The sequence below is a fragment of the Perna viridis genome, chromosome 12 (genome assembly GCF_037379345.1).
Source record: "Perna viridis isolate PV_CMFRI_1.1 ecotype Kerala chromosome 12, ASM3737934v1, whole genome shotgun sequence".
In the NCBI taxonomy this organism is placed as follows: domain Eukaryota; kingdom Metazoa; phylum Mollusca; class Bivalvia; order Mytilida; family Mytilidae; genus Perna; species Perna viridis.
Window position 1 is genome coordinate 11,655,965 of NC_142456.1, and position 20,158 is coordinate 11,676,122.

Below are 20,158 nucleotides of genomic sequence, written 5' to 3' on the forward strand. Positions count from 1 at the left end.
ATTCTTTTTTTTTCAAAATTGATGCTTTTTGGGCTGATATTGAGAAAAAGTTTTTCAAAAAGGCTATTTTAATGGGCAATGAGAAGGGATGCATTGAATGGATAGGGGCACGGAAGTCCAAGTCAGGTTATGGGGTCCTAGTAGTGAAATGGCCTGATCGAGAGGGCAAAAGGGAGACTGCACACAGGCTTTCCTACATGATAAGGCATAGGATCACAAGGGATGATTTTCAAAAATCTTTTAATGACAAAGAGTGCAGCCATATCTGCCATGAGAAACTGTGTGTCAAGCCAGACCACATAGCCATATAACAACATGAGTTTAACCAGGAGAGAATTCACTGCAAAAGTCAAGGCCTCTGCTCAAAATCACACAAACCATATTGTTTAATATTTCATTTTATTAATATAAAAACTATTTTCTAACAGAAATTCTCCTTTTCTTTTTTTTACACTGTAGGAATGGTCTGTGTGTTTGTTTCGAGAAGAAGGTTTCTGTTCTTTTTCACTTTTCAGTAGCGAGTTTTTCTCATACGCAATAATTTCACTTAATTTTTCATACAGTTTCAGTGATGTCACTAAGTTTTTAAGTAGCTGGCTAATTAGATAAAGTAGGTGGCGAACCCGCCCATTATGGCTGGGGGTCGGGGGGCCGCTCGCGGCCCCCGTAAGCTCTGGGGTAAATGGTGCAATATCCTGCATTCTAGGGCTCTCCTGGGCCATTGTACAGGACAATAAGATTACAATTTTTATACAAGTTTCTGTTTGTTAAGCCTAAAAAATGTGATATTTTTTAAAAATTTTGAACAAATTGTTTATTATTGAAAAGTTCCCCATTGCATAGACCCTTCTTTTTTCCACTTAAGACAAGTGACAACAAAGTAATTATAAATAATTTGAGCTTTTAATTATTTTTTTTTTTCTAAATTGTTTTGCTAACTAGCATAATTAACCACTCCCATATCAATCTTTTCTCTCATTACAGGCTTGAACCATCAATCGATCCAATCTTGTTGAAAATTTTGTTTTGACAAAAATGGCACTTGTCATACCCAATGACCTTGCTAGTATTTTATCGAATTAAAATAAGATATTAAATATCATCAATAATATGATTGTTAATTTATATCTACCATTGTCACTGTCTGTCTTTTTGGCCTTAGCTGGCCCTGGTGACAAAAAACTACAGATAGATGATTGTCCCTGTGTCACAGGCTTTGACCTTTTACGGCCCGACATGTTGCTTTTTGCTGACCGGAAACGAAGTATTTTTAGTTCAGTAAAAATAAGAAAGTCTATATTTAGAAACAGGGAAAAAACGCGGACTATTTATTTTAGCAACCGAACAATACATTAAAGTCACACTGATGCGTCATTCAAGTGCAATCTTTAATATTTGTGGATGAATATTGTCAGTATATTATATAAAGAGGGTCTTGAAGAATATTTCATGAATTTTATTTTTGTGGGGTACGAAAGTAGCCGGCGACGTTTGAAAGAGTAGGCGGCGATTTTTGCCGGCTGCTGGCTTCTAATGACATCCCTGAGTTTGTACAGTTTTTCACGTTTTTCACCTCTATATTTCTTGTATTCCATTGTTTGCTTATGCTGCTTTTGTAAAATGTCTAATTTCTGCACACTTTTTAGAGCCTGGTAAGCTGTACTCCCAACTGGAATGTCACAGTGTAAGGCACTACACAACTTAAGGATGGATTCACCTGGACCAAGATTTACACTATGGATGGCTGAGTGTGCCCTTCCAGAATAGTTCTTTTTGTACATTACATTTGAAGGTAAGGAACGCCTTATGCTACGATTCACACCCTCGACAAAGTTAGTGTTCATATTAAGCCTGGTCTTCTCAAGTGCTTTTGGTCCGAGGCACTTATTTACTGCGATACGAATAAAATCCATGTTTTCATGGGTATGCATGATTTTGAATGTCTTTGGTAGTAGACTTCTCTTCTTGAGCCACTCACTCTTGCCACATACAAAAGAATGTTTCTTGCATAAGTCATGTTTTCCCATGTAGCACCGTATAACTGCATCAACTGTATGAGACATCTTTGATTTAACTCTTTTAAAATTTCCTCCGAATTGCTTAGTACATACAGCAACTTCAGAATTGCACCTTTCAGTTAAGTCTGTTGCAAAGTTATTCAGTAGCTTTTGGCATTGCTTTTGTGTCCGTGCTGGTATGATTTTTAGGAGACTTTTGTCTTTTTCCACACTTTTCCGCATATTTTCCGACAAATGCCTGGTATCAATGAAATGCTGAGGCTCAGTTTTTGATTTTCCCTCCTCATACAAATCAACTGCAGCTCTGTAAGCTGAACTGTCTGGGTCAGTAACTAAATAGTCTACTTCTATGTTGTCTTTTAAAAGGTCTTCAAGGCACTCCCTGGCCCATGCATATTCATCACCAATGCTCTTCACCATTGGAATATTAGCACTGCATTCATCAGTACATTCAGACTGGAGTTGGCCTGAGTCAAAAATCAATATCTAAGAAGAATGCTCTGAACAGAGCTTATTTTTGTCAACCAAATTAACAATTTTATGTTTTTTTGTTACATTTTCAGCTGATTAGCTTGTTGGAACGGTGTGCGTCCAATTCCTGGGTTGGGTCTGTTGCTGTACATGCCATCCATTTGAACACTAATACATCTTGGATTTTTCTTTCCTCGGAGGCGGTTTATTTCAACTAATTCTTCCCTTCTTCTTTTCATGTCTTTTTTTACAACTTGTACAATGTTTTTATATACTTTATTTGTCCTTCTTTGCAGGCTAGAGGCTGCTGGAGTTGAGATATTGCCACTTAGAAAGATTTTGCACAAGCTTGTAGGACAAATTGGAGTCTGACTCAGGCCAACTAGTACACCAGTTGTTGGTTTTGAGGGTTTTCTACCCGGTCTGCCGGTTTCAAGTTCCTCATACTGTGTATACATCTTCGAAAAGTATTTAAACGATGCGCAAATAAGTCGAAATCTTGATGAGAAACCTCTTTTTTCTTCTATGTCCAAATCGTATAGTAAAATACCATCACAGTCTGGACTTTTCATCATATGCTCTCTAAATGCGCAATTCCACATGTTTTCTGACTTGTAAAGGCACAGCACTCTGTGGGAATCAGAATTCAACCTGAAAATAAGAGAAGAAACCATATTTTATGTCCTACTAACACTAAAGTTATTTCTATATTCAAATGCAATTTACAGTTATCTCCCCCTTAATTTTAATATTTTTTTTTTAATGGAGCATTTATGTACATTTGGCTGATATCTAGTTGATTTTTTCCTACTTTATAACTTAAATAAAGGTTAATTACTATACAAAGTGCAAGAATTTGTGTTCTTGGAAATAAATTAGCAAGTTTTAAGGAAAAACTAAATAGTTTGAAAATTGTGCACATATGGCATATATTGTTTATTTTTTTTTTTTTTAATCTACATTAATAAGCTGTTTGATTGTAAGTTAATTACATTATTTATTATTACATGTCCTACCTTTTTTTTTTTAGCTCCTTTCTTAGATTTCCTAGCAACAGGAACAGATTTAGATTTTGGTCGCAGTAACTTGGCCGCACAACTGGACCGCTCTGCCTTCTCCTCAGGATCAGTGTATGGATCATTAACAACCAGTTCATGAGTTTTCCTTGTAAGTCTAATGTATTTAGGTGTTTCTAAGTCACTTTTCACTGTTGAAAGTTTAGTCCTTGCTTTTTTGTGAGGTAAATTCCCAGATTTAAATGTGTATTTATTTCCTTTTTTGAATCCTGACATTTTATAAATTTGAAATGTTGACTCTGTTAATTTAGCATTGATAAGTGTTGATGTGCTCTGATGCAAGTTTATTTTATACACTTGTTTTGCAGTACAGGTTGATGTGAAAAGTTCAGTCTTTGCACTATTTACAGGATAAACAACAGGTGCCCCCCCTTCAAACATATAAAATTCTTCAAAGATGCCATTTGATGATCTCATGGCTCTTCTATAGTTATTATGATGACAAGCAAAATTTGTTGCTGTCATTCTGGTACCTCTTATCACCAACGATTAAAAATTACATGATAAAGTTAGAAAGTGGATCTTCATTTCACTTAATTTAGAAAGTTTTGAACCTTTTTTCCATTTTTTTTGTATTTTTACTATTAAAAGGGTAGATTCTACCCTTAATAAATTTAGATTTCAACTTGTACATGCATAAAAGGAGTATTGCTTAAAGTGTTGGAAAACATAAGTGAGAATAATTTCTAAGATATTTTAACAAGAAATTTTCCATTTTTAATTTTTGATTTTTGCTTTCTGTGGAAATTTTTCAGCACTGGCCGCAAACTCGCACTCCAACCTAAAAAGGGAATATCTCGACTAAACTTTAACAGATTTTCACCTAACTTGGTTTCTGTACTTGTGTTAAGATGTGCTTTATAAATGCGAACTTGAGTACTGATTCTTAACCGCTTCATGTTTTGATAGGATACAAATGCGCAATTATTTGTTTACATTCTACCGGGAACTTTTTTACTCCAACATGGTACTGAGTACTGAATACAAGGTGGTACCTGATTGGTTGGATATGGCTTGAAATTTATTTTCATTTCAAAACTTACCCATTTATGATTGATTTTATTTTGGTAATAATTAATAATTTGTTATAGGGTTGAAATGATTTCTCATAAATGAAATCTAGGTGCTTCATTTTTTTCCAGTGTATTTTGTGCTGAATTTTCAAGAGTCCATAACAACTGAAATTTCGATCAACTTTTGCCGCATGACCATATACTTTTTTTTTATGCAAATAAAAAGTATGCTTTTCTAGTTTTAGGAACTGAAACCCATTTTCTGCTAATTTGTGTGGTTTTGTTGAAATTAATTTTCAAAGTACATAGGTACCCTATGGAAAATGCATTACGAATAATTGTACTCTTGTATCCTATTGCAGTTCTCGATGGATGATGGGAATATTTTACACATATCATGTAACATAAACAAAATTCAGACACAGCTGACAGCTGCAAATAAGACAATGATTGCCTTTCCTATCATGGAAAAGCTATGCTTTGATGTGGATAATACATTTGGAGTTATATTTTTTTCCCAGGCGAGGTAGGTTCTTGACAACAGCAACAGTGGAACAACGGAGATACACGTACCTGTACATACATCCATGTGTTTCCTGAAGTTTTTAAAAATCACATTCACTGTTTGAAATAAATGTAAGTAAAAAAAAATAGGAAAAGGCTTGAAAACTATCAGAAAAGATGAATTTATTTTTACAAAACATAATCTTAACCTTATTATATATATATTCATCCAATAACAGTAGAGGCTAAAAACCACTAATTCCACTTCCCATAGGCTTCTATGCTAATTTCACAATATTCAATGGCTTCTCTGGACTTTACCTTAACTTTAACCTGCAGAGGACTATATATCAGCATGATTCTACATATGCCAGCTCACAATCCTCTGAATGGCATGTGGGGTTAGCTGACTTGCAGTGCAGTACTGGTCACCGGAAGTGAAGTGTCTATAAATAGCATGGGAAATCCCAGTGTTTTCACAAGATAGGGGTATATTTAGAAATCATTATGGAGATTAGGCTTCACATCACAAGAAGCAAAATGCACCTATAAAATGTACAGAAATGTTTTTCCTTTCAGAAACTGTTTAAATTTTTTAAAGGAGATGAGAACTTTTTTCACAGCACTATGAGGAACAGGGGTAATTTCTGCGTAGAACTATTTTTGCGTACGTTCCAAATGCTCATTGGTTGAATTGGTGGTCTGTAACCTAAATAGAGCAGTCTACATATGAAGATACATGTATATATATTAAATTAAACCTTGTTCAGACACATATTATGTGACAGGATAAATAGTAGTTATGCAAGGGAGAGTGTACATTTGTATTACTTGTACAGGGCACAATGACCAGTTTAGTTTATTTACATATATGTACAAATGTGTATTAATTCCTACATGTATCAATGAAAAATCATGTGGAGTAGATGTAAGATAGAAATAATGTCAATTGTTAATAAATAGACCAAGAATTAGTTTGCAATTCTAACTATTGCTTGTCTTCTCTGTTTGTCCAAACTTTAAAAGTTTTATAGAATTTTATTATCCAACATAAAATGTATAGAAATGCCCATCATTTACAACTGGTAGTTACGATTTGGAAATTCCTACAGCCGGTCACTAGGAAATCACAGCCATGCATTACTAATTTTAGTATGGGGCATTAATAGTTTTTCTTACCTTTAATAAGTGACAACTTTAAGTAAGAGTGATCTAATTCAATTACATGTAATTAGATTAGGAGATTTAAATTTGTTGAAAGATGGTACTGGAACTGAGTATATTGAATTATTAGGTATGTTTAATCTTGTACTAGAGATTAATTATTATTTTCTTTTTTTTTGGGGGGGGGTGATTATTAGAAACAACACCATCATGATTTATTTTCATAAATATTTGATTCATCGAGATACAGACTTATTTCAAATTAAGGTGAAATCATATGTTTCAGTAATAGATATAAAGTTGGTTAAAAAAAGTATCAATGCAAAGCTTTTTCCATATTGGCCCTGTAATATGCCCTTTTTATTAATAGCCTCGGATGGCTGTAATGGCCATTATTAATACCTCGGGCATGTAACAGGGCCAATACAGAAAAAGCCATACATTAATACTATATTAACATGATGCCCTTATTGTTTGCCTTGTGCAGTCAAATATGGTAAGATGCCCTTATTGTTTGCCTTGTGCAGTCAAATATGGTAAATACATGTAGATTTGTGATATTAAATATCTGAAATCTACACATTTCATCTTCAGTGCTCTTAGTAATAACACAAATTGTATGTCTTTAAATGACATGAAATGTAAATACTTAATATGAGTTTGAATTAAAAAAAAATATGATAATATCTTGAAAACTATAATAGATAGAATGAAACTTTTGATTGACGAAATGATCCTCATGATATGCCCTAACAAAGTCTTCATGGAGTCATACTTGTCCAACACCATTTTGTTACAGTTATTGCAATTGAAAGCAAAAATTTAAACAGATGAGGGATTTTGGCTCCTGGGAGCCTCTTGTTTATATGTTCCAGGCTCATCCAGTATTGAGTCATAAGTTGTAAAATTCCTGATTGTAGAAACAATTCTTAACTTTTTTTCATTTTTTGTGTCTTTTGTTTATCATATTCATATTTCTCATTTTGTCTTTTCAGCTTGGTGACTGGATACAAATTTGTCGGAAGTGGCAAGATTCCCCTGGTCCATGATTAATCCTGCTTGCACTTGTAGTCAGACAGTAGTATGAATTAATAGGAGCAGAACAGATCCTCAGGTGAGTGGATTCTTTTGGATCTGACTTTCCATAGCCTCGGTTTACAGCCTCACACTTAAGTGTCACTGTCCCAAAACGAGTCTTAACGAAGTTTGTCCGACCAAATCTAATGTTGATTATATTACACCCAAGTCTCTTATCATCCTCTGTCATGTACAAGCATTTTGCTTCCACATCTGGCATAAAGTCTTTGCCCCAGTGATCTTGCTCAGTACCTTTACATACATAGGAGTATGATTTGTACTTTTCTAAACAATGTCTTGTATAACACGCAATGATACTATCTGTTGCATAGCTAAATCTGTTTACAAGTTTGTTCATATCTCTTGCAAACTCCCTAAGACTAAGAGCGAAGTTGAACCCTTTGTGCAGCTGTTGCTTAAGTCAAAAGCAAATCGTTTTTTTTTTTTAGCATTGTGCAATCTGTTTTAGTTACAAACTGTAGCATCATTTCATTAAATTTAGCATTGTCACAGTCTCGCATTTGTGATTTGGCTAAGTATCTGGTGTCGCGACGGTTCTCAGGTATGATAATTAAATTTTCTTCTTGTTTCCGGCTAAATCATCTGAACGTATGACTATCACCATCTGTTGTTAATTGTCCAAATATAAATGGTCATTTAGCATATCACCCAGTATTTCAAAATACCTCTCTTCATTGCCTATTGTAGCACTCCATTTCATGTTGGCTGAACAGTTACCAGGATAGCCTGGGCACTCTGGATCTCGTCCAAGTGATCTTAGATTGCTTGCTGTCTTACAAAATATGTTTGCATCATGAAATTATAAGTTTCTTCTTTACTGTTACATTTCTGCTAGTGAGCTTCTAGCTTGGGTAGAAGGCTGAAACTGTGTTGTTCTATGGTGACAAGAATTTTTTTTGTATTGTGTGTCAGTTTCAGCTAGTATAGGTGTGTTTTCTGGGAACCCATATCTTCAAAGTGCCATTTTTAGCTCGCCTGGCCAAAGGCCATATGTGCTATTGCCATCACTTGGAGGCATCATGAAACTATAAGTTTCTTCTTTACTGTTACATTTCTGCTAGTGAGCTTCTAGCTTGGGTAGAAGGCTGAAACTGTGTTGTTCTATGGTGACAAGAATTTTTTTGTATTGTGTGTCAGTTTCAGCTAGTATAGGTGTGTTTTCTGGGAACCCATATCTTCAAAGTGCCATTTTTAGCTCGCCTGGCCAAAGGCCGTATGTGCTATTGCCATCACTTGGAGTCCGTCGTACTTGTCCGTCGTCGTTAAACAATTTTTCAAAACTCTTCTCCTCTCACACTACTTGACCAATTGGTACCAAACTTTGTATGAATATTCTTTGGGGTATCCTGCATAGAATTGAAGTGGGGATTTTTGATCCATCAAAAAAAAAGGCCTCCGTTACTAAAAATAGAACATAGGGGTCAGACAGTAGTTTTTTGCAAATATCTCCAAAACTGTAGGTTTAGCTGATTTAAAAAATTTTCATTTTCATATGATAAGCCATGTTGGAGTTATTGCTCTTTTTCAATGTTTTTTCCTATTTTTAATGTTATTTCTTTAAAAAATCTTCTCCTTTGACACTGCTTGACCAATTGGTACCCAACTTCTAATGAGTGTTCTTTGGGGTATCCTGCATAGAACTGATGTGGGGATTTTTGATCCATAAAAAAAATGGTCCACGTTAATAAAAATAGAACAAAGGGGTTAGACAGTAGTTTTTCACATATATCTCCAAAACCATTAGGTTTAGCCAAATTCTTTCAAAATATGATACGATCCTTATTTGTAGGACTACAAAAGTCTTCAGGCATAAGAGTTGTTAGATGCCTCCTTATAAGAGTTATTGCCCTTGACAGGGGAAAATGACAGGTTTTTATTTTTTCAGTTTTCAGCCAATGTCTTGAAAACTATGATAGATTTTAACTTTCATTTGCTGAAATGATACTTATGATAAGTCCTATCAAAGTTTTCTTGAGTCAAAATTGTTGGGGAATTTCTTGTTTAATTTATTGCCCTTGAAAGGCAAAATTCAACCAGGTGAGCGATTCAGGCTCCTAGGAGCCTCTGGTTTTCAGTGACTTGGCCACTGTTGACCCTGATTTGATCAGACTACACACAGTCTGATGATAGAGTTGCCAGTGCCCTTGTTGACTTTATGGATTGGCGTATGGATTCAACTGGAAAAATTTCTCGCATAGTTTATATTTGCTGGTACAGTACTTCTAATAGCGTGATTACGGGGCTCAACTTATATGTAGCAAGCATCACTTTATCTAGGCGGTAGTTTATAATTTGTTGTAAAACATGTTTGGACTTCTCATTTGATTCAATTTCAAAATTTCCCTGCTTTAAGTAAGCATTTTTTTCAATCCAAGTCTTAGATTTCTTAATTTTTGAACATGCAAATAAATAAAGTTAACATTTTGAATGGTTACCACAGGAACAGTTCACTATGATACTATGGCATCAGTAACATATGATAGTTTTGATAGAGCCCCATCAGGAATTTTGTAGTGTCATGTATTCTGCTTGTCACCTTGCTGCTATGTCAGAAGCAAACAGCCCATGGAGGTGTTTTTTTTTGGGGGGTTTTCAAGCGAGCTGGCATTATATCACACACACTTGACAGATTTGTCACATACTTCCTATGGTTGGCTGACATGGGTCTTTTGTTGAGGTAATGTACTGGTTCAGTTGAAGTAAGACCTTTGTTGACCATGCTTTCTGCAGCATTATATGCACTACTGTCTGGATCTGTGGTTACTTCATTAAGCTCAAACCCATCTCGCAGTTCTTGCCCAGGCTTGTTCATTTCCAATACTGTCTTGCATGTTAATTTAGTTTTTAGCTCACTTGGCCAAAGGCCATGTGAGCTTTTGCCATCACTTGGCGTCCGTCGTCCGTCCGTAAACTTTTACATTTCAATCTTGTTCTCTGAAACCACAGGGCCAAATAAAACCAAACTTGACACAAATGTTCACTGGTATGAGGGGATGAAAGTTTGTGATTTTGGTGCCGATCGGAAATTCAAGATGGCCGCCACCGAGGATCTTAGTTTAAGATTGGACCCTATGGGAGAAACATGTAAAAATCTTCTTCTCGGAAACCACTTGACCAAATTAAACAAAACTTGACACAAATGTTCACTTTTATGAAGGGATGTAAGTTTGTGATTTTGGTGCCAATCGGAAATTCAAAATGGCCGCCACTGAGGATCTTACTTTAACATTGGACCCTATGAGAAAAACATGTAAAAATCTTTTTCTCGGAAACCGCTTGACCAAATGAAACAAAACTGGAAACAAATGATCGTTGGCATGAGGAGATGAAAGCTTGTGATTCTTTTGCCATTTCAAAATGGCTGCCACTGTGGATCTTAACTTAACCAAAGTTTCCGCTTGAGAAAATATACATCTAGAGGTCGCCACATGATCTTCAACAAGTGGGAAATTTCCTCCATGTAGCAAGCTCTAAATTGCCCCAATAAAAACAAAGTGGATAAATCAGTGAACACAATACTGAAGGGGGCTGGAGGGGGTCTGATCCCGGAATCCCGACTTTATTTTTACTAAATCCCGAAATCCCGAACAACAAAGGAACTTAAAAACTGCTAAAATCCCGATTCCCGGTGGATTTATTTCCGGAAATCCCGGGCTTAATTCTTAGAAATCCCGAAATCCTGAGCTTAAAAACCTCTGATCCCAGCATCCCGAAAAAGGTCCGGCCCTTCCTCAATACTATATCAGTTTATCATTTATGGTAAGAAACTAAAATGTTTTAAAAAAAGACAACTACATGCCAGCGACTATATTTCCTGCCTTGGGACAGGCGCAAACAATATGCAGCGGGGTTAAACTAGTTTTGTTGGATCCAAACCCTCCCCCTCTATATGGTCAAAGGCTAAAATAAATACAAAGTTAGACACACAGTAAAAATCAACCTGAAATACATCCAATTCATTAGAAAAGTACCTCAACAATTATTAACAATAACATAGAAGACAAACAAATGAGGTATAAACAATGAATGCTCGCAGTTACTGAAAGCAAGCTCAGGACACAAATAAGGATGACAAATCTTCAAGCCTCCCAACACAAAAAATATCAGTTACAAAACTTCCAAAGGATTTAGAACTGCAACATCATAGACTATGTTGGTCTAGCAAGAAGTTGTGCAATGACTAAAATGCTAAAATATGAATGATTAAGTTATAATGTAATGATCTAATAAGAGTATCAATATTTTTTCCTACAAAGACAAGATTTAATGATCTGACAACAATGTCGAATTTATATCCTTTATGAATCAGTCTATTTAAATAATTCTTAAGATTTGATGGACATTGTTTGCATTTATGTGCCTTGTAAACTATATTTCCATACAAAACTGGATGTGAAATGCCTAGTTTAATAAGATTAGTTTTTTAGCAAAGTAATCATGTTGGAGGCTAAGAAACGCTGTGTTTTGCAGAAATTTCATGGATTCCGCAAAACAATGGCAATTTCTGCATTTTTAAAGGCCTGGTTCCGGATTTTAGTATGTTGGGGTTGCAAACTATGCATTATGTCCCCTTTCCAACCTGTCCCATGCAATAATTCCTGTTTACCAATGCTTTAAATTGCAAGAAAATCTTCATCTAAGGAAAATTCCTTGTAAATTTACGCAAAATTATATGAAATATTTAGCAAGTAATTAAACCAGATGAGCGATACAGGCTCACGTGAGCCTCTGGTTTACTGTATGCTTTTTCTTTTTTATGAGCACAGCTTTGATTTTTGATTTGTGGCTACAACATAATGTTTGAATGTTTCATTGTCAGTTACAGAGAAGTTAGACTGTGTTGCTAGTTGGAATGGCGTTTTTCCAATACCTTAATATATTCTGCTGATATAGATTCCATCGGCCTGGACATTTTTTGTCTTAGGATCCTAGCCATGTAGTCTTTTCACCCTTTTTACCTTTTCTCTCTGCATTTTCATGTCTTCATTTTTCTTTTCTGTTATTTTAGCCACTTAATTTGATCTATACTGCATACCTGATACAGATGGAGGGGGGATATTTGATGCCATACAAACTTGATGGTAACTTGATGTACCTATTGGTGTGTGTTGAAGACCCACTTGCCTGCCTACATTTACATGTATTTTGGCTGCACGACGACCGTGCTTGTTGCTTTCAACGTCTTCGTACAAGTTAAAGGTTTTTGATTTGTATTTGCACTTAGTACACTTTGCCACTTCTGTTCAAGCTGAATCCCATTTCTGTTCTTTCAATAAATCATGTCTAAGTAACCTTTTTACTTCGGTGACATTTGTATGTGCTCTCTAAATACTTTATTCTACATGTCACTATTTTTTCCTATTGTTACAGTTCTATTTGTCTTTCTTTCAGATCTGTAGGCACAAATAAAAGTTTTTACTATAAATTTCCTTCTAATTCAATTTTAGAAAGGATTTATTTTTCATATAATCAATCAGTTGAAAAATGGTCTATTTAATTACCTCCCTTGTTTTCATTATTTTTTTTATCATGCACCATTTACATCATATGCTCATATTTCTGTTTTCCATATCTACTTTTTATAGTAATTTCATAACTGTATTTCTTGACAGTGAATAAAAATAAAAGTTTTATGTAGGTTTCTCTTGTTTTTAGGGATTTCAAAAAAAAATGGGGGGGGGAGCTATTTTCATGTGTTCTACCATAGACATTTGAAAAACTCCAAAACTCTCTATTTTACATGTATTGAAAAACTTTCTTTTTTTACATGTATAAATATGGCTTTCATATATCAAAGTACTTCTGAATAACTTATTTAGTTAGATTAATGTAAAGATTTGTCTTGTGCAGTCTTAATTTTATTCTCAGCACATTTTCTACTTCAGTCTTAGCTGCCTGATTTGTACACAACAACTGCATAGATGTCATGGAGACTGGAATTTCTGTTGAATGTTTGCTTGTTGGAGATTTAGTCACAAGATCATATTCATCCAGTGTTAGTTTCACAAAATAAGTCACTTGTATTTCATATACTTCAGAATTTGTATGTGTAAGCCCTTTATTGTGGGGTGTGTTTCCATTCCTAAACTTGTATTTTTTCAAGTGAACAGCATAGTGTCCCTTTTTTAAAATTTTGTCATGAAATTACATTGTAAAATTCTAGAAACAATATTTGATTATCATTACCAGATATTCTTGTGCCTTTTTTTTGGTTAAGTGGTTTTCTTCAAGAAATCAACAGAATTTTTTTTAAATTGAAAAGTCAGGGGTTGAAAATTCCTAAAGCCCGATGCCCAGGACTAAAAAAAATGCACCTCGGGACTTGTCGTTTTTCAATGAAATAAGTCTGTCGGGCATGGCAAATCTAAAAAAAATAGAACTAATTTTTGAAAGATTTCGTTGTCATTATTTGGACCATGTTTCTTGATCTATTCCCTGACCTATAAATAGTAATAACTTTATTTTTAGAATGGGTATTTACTAGATCGATCTATTGATTAGTCATTCTCAAGTCTGAATCACACCTGCGCTTGATCAGACACATTTTTTGACATGCTACAAATTTTATTAATCAAGCGCTGGAATGATAAAGATCAAATTTTGTTGATAATTTTTTGAGGATAAGATCGTTGCTCAATTATAATTTCACAGTTAAAAAAAATGCAGAAATGGAAAGCTGATGACAAGGCATCAGATGTGGAGATGGAATCAATTGACACTGTGTCTTCTTCCCTGCAAACCTAGAATTATACATAAGAATATCAGATAACAAAATTGCATTTATATTGATTGGGACTTGACATAACATTGTTCGGGCTTAGTGTACAAAAGATGAAAAAGTCCAGGGCTCGGGTCTTCCCAAAAAAATGTTCAACCCCTGAAAGTTTTGCTGAATAATATAAAATTTACTCTGGCCACAAGTGGAGGCAAGATACTAAATAAAGCATAATATTTGGTCTTTGAATATAAAAATGAGTAATTTACTGAAAAATATTTAGGTTGGATGGAATTTGTTCCCTTATAGGTATAAAACCACTAAATATTCATGAGATCAACAAGCACTGCCCATTTTGGGGAGAAAAATTTGAGGTAAGGAAATGAGTGCCAGAACTTAGACCATTGAATAACACTGCTTGGTTTGAATTTTTTTCTTACAGTACTTTCATTTTTCTAGTAATTTTTATTTTTTTTTTTTTTCAAGAACTGAAATATTTTTTTTCACCAAAGATCTAAAGAATAGGGATGTCCTGTATAGAAACACAGTGCTGAAATACATTGTTTACAAACAAGCCATGTGAATTGCCAAAAAGTTCTGCATGACCATATAGTTTGACAGCGGCATAAGATGAAACTATATATCTTTTTATCTAAACAATATATGAAAAATCCAGGTTTTGAATGGTAAAAAAATATGGGTGTTGATTTTGTGATGGCTAAGCATAGAAAGTAATGGGAGTTTTTTTTTTCAGAATTTATACCTATAAAGGAGAATGTTTGGTAAGGACCCTTTTTTGCCTCTTAATTTGGGCTTTTTTGAAAATTTGATTATCTGATTTCTAAGTAATAGCAGTATAGTAAAATGGTGGCAAACACTGAATTTAAGATGTTTTTGACAAGATTTATGATTTTATTCCAGAAATAACAGTGTGCATTTATGAGACTTTTACAAAAACCTTGAACATTTCTGCAATTTTTACGGTGATTTTTGTGTGGAGCGGAAGTTGCCACACATCTGTTGACTCAAGATATTTTTACACGAGTTGTAACTGACAATTATACACAAAATATATGAAGCAAGAGATTCAACATGCATGTGGCCATTGTTCAAAGAGTAATAAACTACACAAAATTTGGTGTTTTCCAGCCTTTTTAACAGATTTTTCCAATCTCGGTCAAGTTTGAAGGGCTTATATGTTCAAATTATTACCATAAACCAATCAAATCAACTATAGAACACATTAAAGAGCTTGAGAAACAATATTAGAGTTTTTTCATGTAGACTTTGTTTTTGAGGCCAAATTTTGCCCTTAACAAACCAACTTCTTTGTCGGCTACAACCTTATTTCCCATGGAAGTTATAAAAAAAACTTGTAAGGTATTTCAAAACATATCACATTTACTCAAGATTTTTTTAAAAAATTTATCGCAAACTTTGCCTATAGTAATAGGTACAAGTATTGTATTGATATTCTTGAGCGGGTCTACGTCAAAACAGGGAGGCTAATAAAATAGTCAGAGTTCCTTTTATGTTTTTTTTTTTAAACAGCTGCATGTAATTTTTGACTTGAATTTTGGCCATATTTAAAGATGTATCCAAGTAGATAAAATGTGTGATTTTTATATACAGATTCAAAGACAGGAAAGAGGAGGTATGTCCAGTTGATAAGGAGTACTGCAGCACAACACCACCAAAGTGAAAGTAGAAAACATGTGCTTTTGACTTTAAGGTTTGACAGTTTCCCAATCTTTGTGGATTGGTCTAGGTTTTTTAAGTTAAAATCAAATTTCTTGAAACATTCTATATGCATGAAAGTTGTACATGTATCATAATTCAAGATATTGATCATTACAATATAATTACAAATTAACATATCAATGATATAATTGATACACACTTTTTATATAACATCATAAGCAACATAAAATTATGGATAAAATAATAATAAATCATCATGGATACGAGACTAACTAATTACCTCACTTATGTTACATTCCTTATGCATTTCTTCCTCTCTGATAATTTCAATAGAAGAATTTGTTTTTTCCTACCTACTGACCTAAGCTTTAAATCATTGGGTTGAGAAACAGCAAACAAACATATTTTTGTGTTTGGGCTGATATAGAATTTTTCTGTGTATGTGTGCACACTTACATTTGAAAGTAAAAATCACTCACCTAATGCATTTTTGCTATTCTTAATTGGTATTTTTTCTAAAAATAATATATATTTTTGAGGATTTTGGTCACTTAATATCAAATTTATTCATGTTTGCCATGTTGTAGAACAATTTTAATGCAAATTTCTATTATGACGAATATTGTAGTTGTTGACAGGTCTGGAATATCTTCTTTTATCATACTTTAGTGATATTTCTTGCAGTAAACCATAAATTGTTCATGATTCAGTCTGAGGCCTAATTTGCATAGCATAATGCATAGAATTTCAAGTATTGTGGTATAATTTTGGCAAATTGTGTTTTATTTCATGTATTAAAAGTAATTATCTGTTTTTTATAGGATCAAGCAATCAATGATAGATGTCAGATGCCAGGTTGTTTAGGTTAAACTGAACAACTGTGCCCTGCAGCAGCACCATAGGTTTATGTATTTGGAAACTGTTTGGAAATGACATTCTTAAGAGATTTTTGTAAGCATTTTTATTTGTTAGCATATAAAGCACAATCAAATTGTGTAGTTAAAATGTTGATTTTCTACTTTTCCAGAAAAAAGAACTGCATTTTAGTAAAAAATGTGTTTTTCATTGCTTAATTTACCTAGTAGGTTAGAAAGCAAGAGATGAATAAAATAAGTAAATTTTACAGTTTTGTTTATGTATTGGGGATATGTTTTTTATAAGAAATACACTTCTTTATCAAACTAATGATGAGAGAGTTCAAGGATTATAGTGGAAACTAAAAGAATGTAATTCAGAGACAAAGACAGGCATGGATAACTGACACACAACCAAGAATAAAAAATCACTGAAATATTATACAGCAGTCCCCCTTTCTAGGGCCCCTCATTTGAAAGACCACTCCTTTCTCCTGGCCATATTTCTCTTGCATTAACTCTTTTATATACTAATTAACCCCTTTTTGAAGGCCACCTTTTTTCGGCCAAAAATATCCTTTGTCCTCTCAAAAACAACCATGCTGTTGTTTATTGACAACTTTGATAACAATGATAAACCAGAAGTTTGAGACCGGATGTTCAATAGTTTGACCTGAAAGGTTAAAGTTACACTTCTGTGATTGCACAATTGGTAAACAAAGATGACATCTGTTAAAAAAAAATGAAAGTGTTGACACTCGAAAACAAAGTTAAAGTCATTAAATTAACTGAAAAGGGTCACAGTTTGAGGAAGCTGGCGGCAGATTTTAAGGTGTGTAAAATGCAAATTCAAAATATTATTTGGAAAAAGGAGAACATTTTAATTATGAAAACAGTCTGACATCAGTTCATTTTTCAAAGTAAATCTGATACAATGTACACGTTCAAGTTCTTTTAATGAATGCATCTTATGTTTAAATACATTGTTATATTTTAATGTGTCATACTTGCATTTTAAACAGATAATAAAAGGCATTTTAATATTCATAAAACATGTAACAGACATTATCTGGATTATACATAAAGGTCCTACAAAAGAAAAGCAAATCTGTTACATAAGGAACATTTTGTATATATTTTCAGCCATTTTGATTTTCAGATCAATTCCTTTATAGAGACCACCCCTTTTGTAAAGCCTCTTTTATGTTGCAAATGGGTTGTTCTCTCAAGAGTGGGACTACTGTACATGCAAGGTAAAACAGAAGTAAATAAGCATCTAAGACTCCACAAAAACTGGAAGCATAACCATAGTGCACTGATATGGTAAGCATCCTCTGTTTTTCTAGCAACACCCGCTCAGTTGCTCATAAAAAGTCAATTCAGGGAAGAAGAAAAAAGAAAGAAAAACTATTGGCATTTTGTACAAATAAGTATTCATTGTGCAGATGGATTCACTACAAGTTCATGACAGCCATAAGTAATATGGTTTTATTTTGTTCAGTTTTCATTATTTATGGATTGAACTGCATTGAATTTATTTCTTTTTTTCAGGAGGGAAAAAAGCTGTCTTCCTTGATGTGTTCAGTGATTGTAATATTCCCAGACAAGGGTCAAACTATAGTATTAGACCTTTGTAAATATTTATTTGTGTCATAAAATGGATGTATTTTTTTGAAAAAAAAAAAAACACTTTTCCTATTTGTTCACCCAGGGGAATGGAGGAAAAATAGCATTTATTTTCCGGCATTAGGTTGATCAGTCACGTACCCTGTTCAAATGAAAGGAAGAAGAACTTTGGAATAACAGATTGGTATACTGACACAGTTTGTAATGAGCATTTTTCTCTCAGATTTTTAAGGATAGAAGTTTAAAAAAAATAGGTTTATTTTATTTTAGAAAATACATAGAATATGAAATTTTGATAGATTGCATATTACAAATGAGTGTGGAAAAAAAAACCTGCTGAACTTCTGGTACCTTTAAACTTCTGTATGAATGGCGATTCATGTCACAATAAGGATATTTCTATAACGATGCTTTTTAGCTCACTTGGGGTCCATCGTCGTCGTGGACAAATTTTAAAATATCTTCTCCTCTGAAACTACTAAACTGACAGGTTTTAAACTTTGCATGATTATTCCTTAGGGTGTTTTGCACAAAATGATCGTTGGGATTTTTGATCATTGAAAAAACATGGCTGCTGTTACTAAAAATAGAACATAGGGGTCAGATTGCAGTTTTTTGCAAACAACTCAAAAATCGTTGCCTTTAGCAAATATCTGGCAGGAATAAAATTGTTCAGCATCATGAGATGGACCTATGCCAAAATTTTCAAAATGATTGGTCAACTGATGTAGGAGTTACAGCCCCGGAAACAGATTTTTTTTTGGATTTTTTGCATGTGCAACTTTGAAAATCTATTCAAAATCTATTGGACAGAATTCAATGAAATTTGGCATTTATGTTTCTTAGGGTATTCCACACAAAATGGTTGTTGGTATTGTTGATTCATGAAAAAATATTGCCGCCGTTACTAAAAATAGAACATAGGTTCAGATGGCAATTTTTTGCAAATAACTCAAAAATCGTTGCCTTTAGCAAATTTCTGTCTGGGTAATATTAGCATTATGAGACAGACCTATGACCAAAATTTTCAAAACGATTGGTCATACGGCCCCTGAAACAGTTTTTTTTATATTTTCGCATATGCAACTTTGAAAATCTGCTTCTCAAAATCCATTTTACAGAATTCAATGACAGTTAGCATACATGTTCCTTAGGGTATCCCACACAAATTGACCGTTCGGATTAAGACGGGTTTTTGAAAAAAAAAAAAAAATTGTTGCCTTTAGCAAAATTCTGGTTCAGGCCATGAAAATGCTATGAAAAGCATTTCCTGCATTTGACAATTTAGTTGATTTTAACTTAGCCTGTCTCATTCCTCAAGTTTTTCAAATAAGGAAATGGTTAACCAGGTGAGCGATTCAGGCTCTCTTGAGCCTCTAGTTTCTTTCGTGATAGTTTTAACTACTTACTGGAATTAACATTAAATTAATTGGTAGTAGCATTTGTTTAAAGTATTACAACACTTTGAGGGAATGGGGTTATTTATATAATTTAAAGTATGTTTCTCGCAAGTATCATGATACTTGATAATTGTGTAATGATAATAGTTGAAAGTATTTGTATTCCACTTATTTTAAATAAATTGAAAAAATATATGTTGCCATTCCCCTATCTTTTACCTTTACTTTTGAACAACACTTACCAAAATCCATCCAGGTTTTTTTTTAAACCCTTAGCAAAGTTACCCTATTTTCAACAAAGAAATTTGAGCAAATTGACCAATAAGTGGTCAAATACCAATGGCAGTGTTTTCAGTTAGTCCTTCGATAGGCCTCAAAGTTATTTAACTCTAATGTCTTAAAGTGAATTAATTTGTCAATCCAAATTATTTGGCCATTTCTGTTACACTAAAAAATAACATCAGAAGGAGAAAGAAGACTTTGCCTTAATTGTAGTCATACACAAATCAAAGTAGTTC

General features: G+C 33.7%; 2 protein-coding genes, 1 long non-coding RNA gene and 1 pseudogene across 11 annotated transcripts in view; 2 read left to right on the forward strand and 2 right to left on the reverse strand.

The window, feature by feature from the left end:
• The window catches only part of LOC148601200 (uncharacterized), a 166,685-nt gene that overhangs the window by 42,754 nt on the left and 103,773 nt on the right, over nt 1–20,158 (reverse strand). The gene's annotated exons all lie outside the window — the stretch shown is intronic.
• LOC148601201 (monocarboxylate transporter 13-like) overlaps nt 1–20,158 on the forward strand; it is a 149,881-nt gene that overhangs the window by 12,388 nt on the left and 117,335 nt on the right. The window lies entirely within an intron of this gene.
• On the reverse strand, nt 387–4,149 carry LOC148601202 (uncharacterized; annotated as a pseudogene).
• On the forward strand, nt 3,520–19,835 carry LOC148601203 (uncharacterized). Of its 2 annotated transcripts, XR_015917366.1 has the most exons (8): nt 3,520–3,656; nt 5,100–5,214; nt 7,242–7,360; nt 12,353–12,543; nt 13,230–13,339; nt 15,692–15,791; nt 16,582–16,711; nt 18,166–19,835. It is a non-coding gene; the product is annotated as an uncharacterized LOC148601203 (long non-coding RNA). The 2 variants fall into 2 exon arrangements; XR_015917367.1 differs by lacking the exon at nt 12,353–12,543.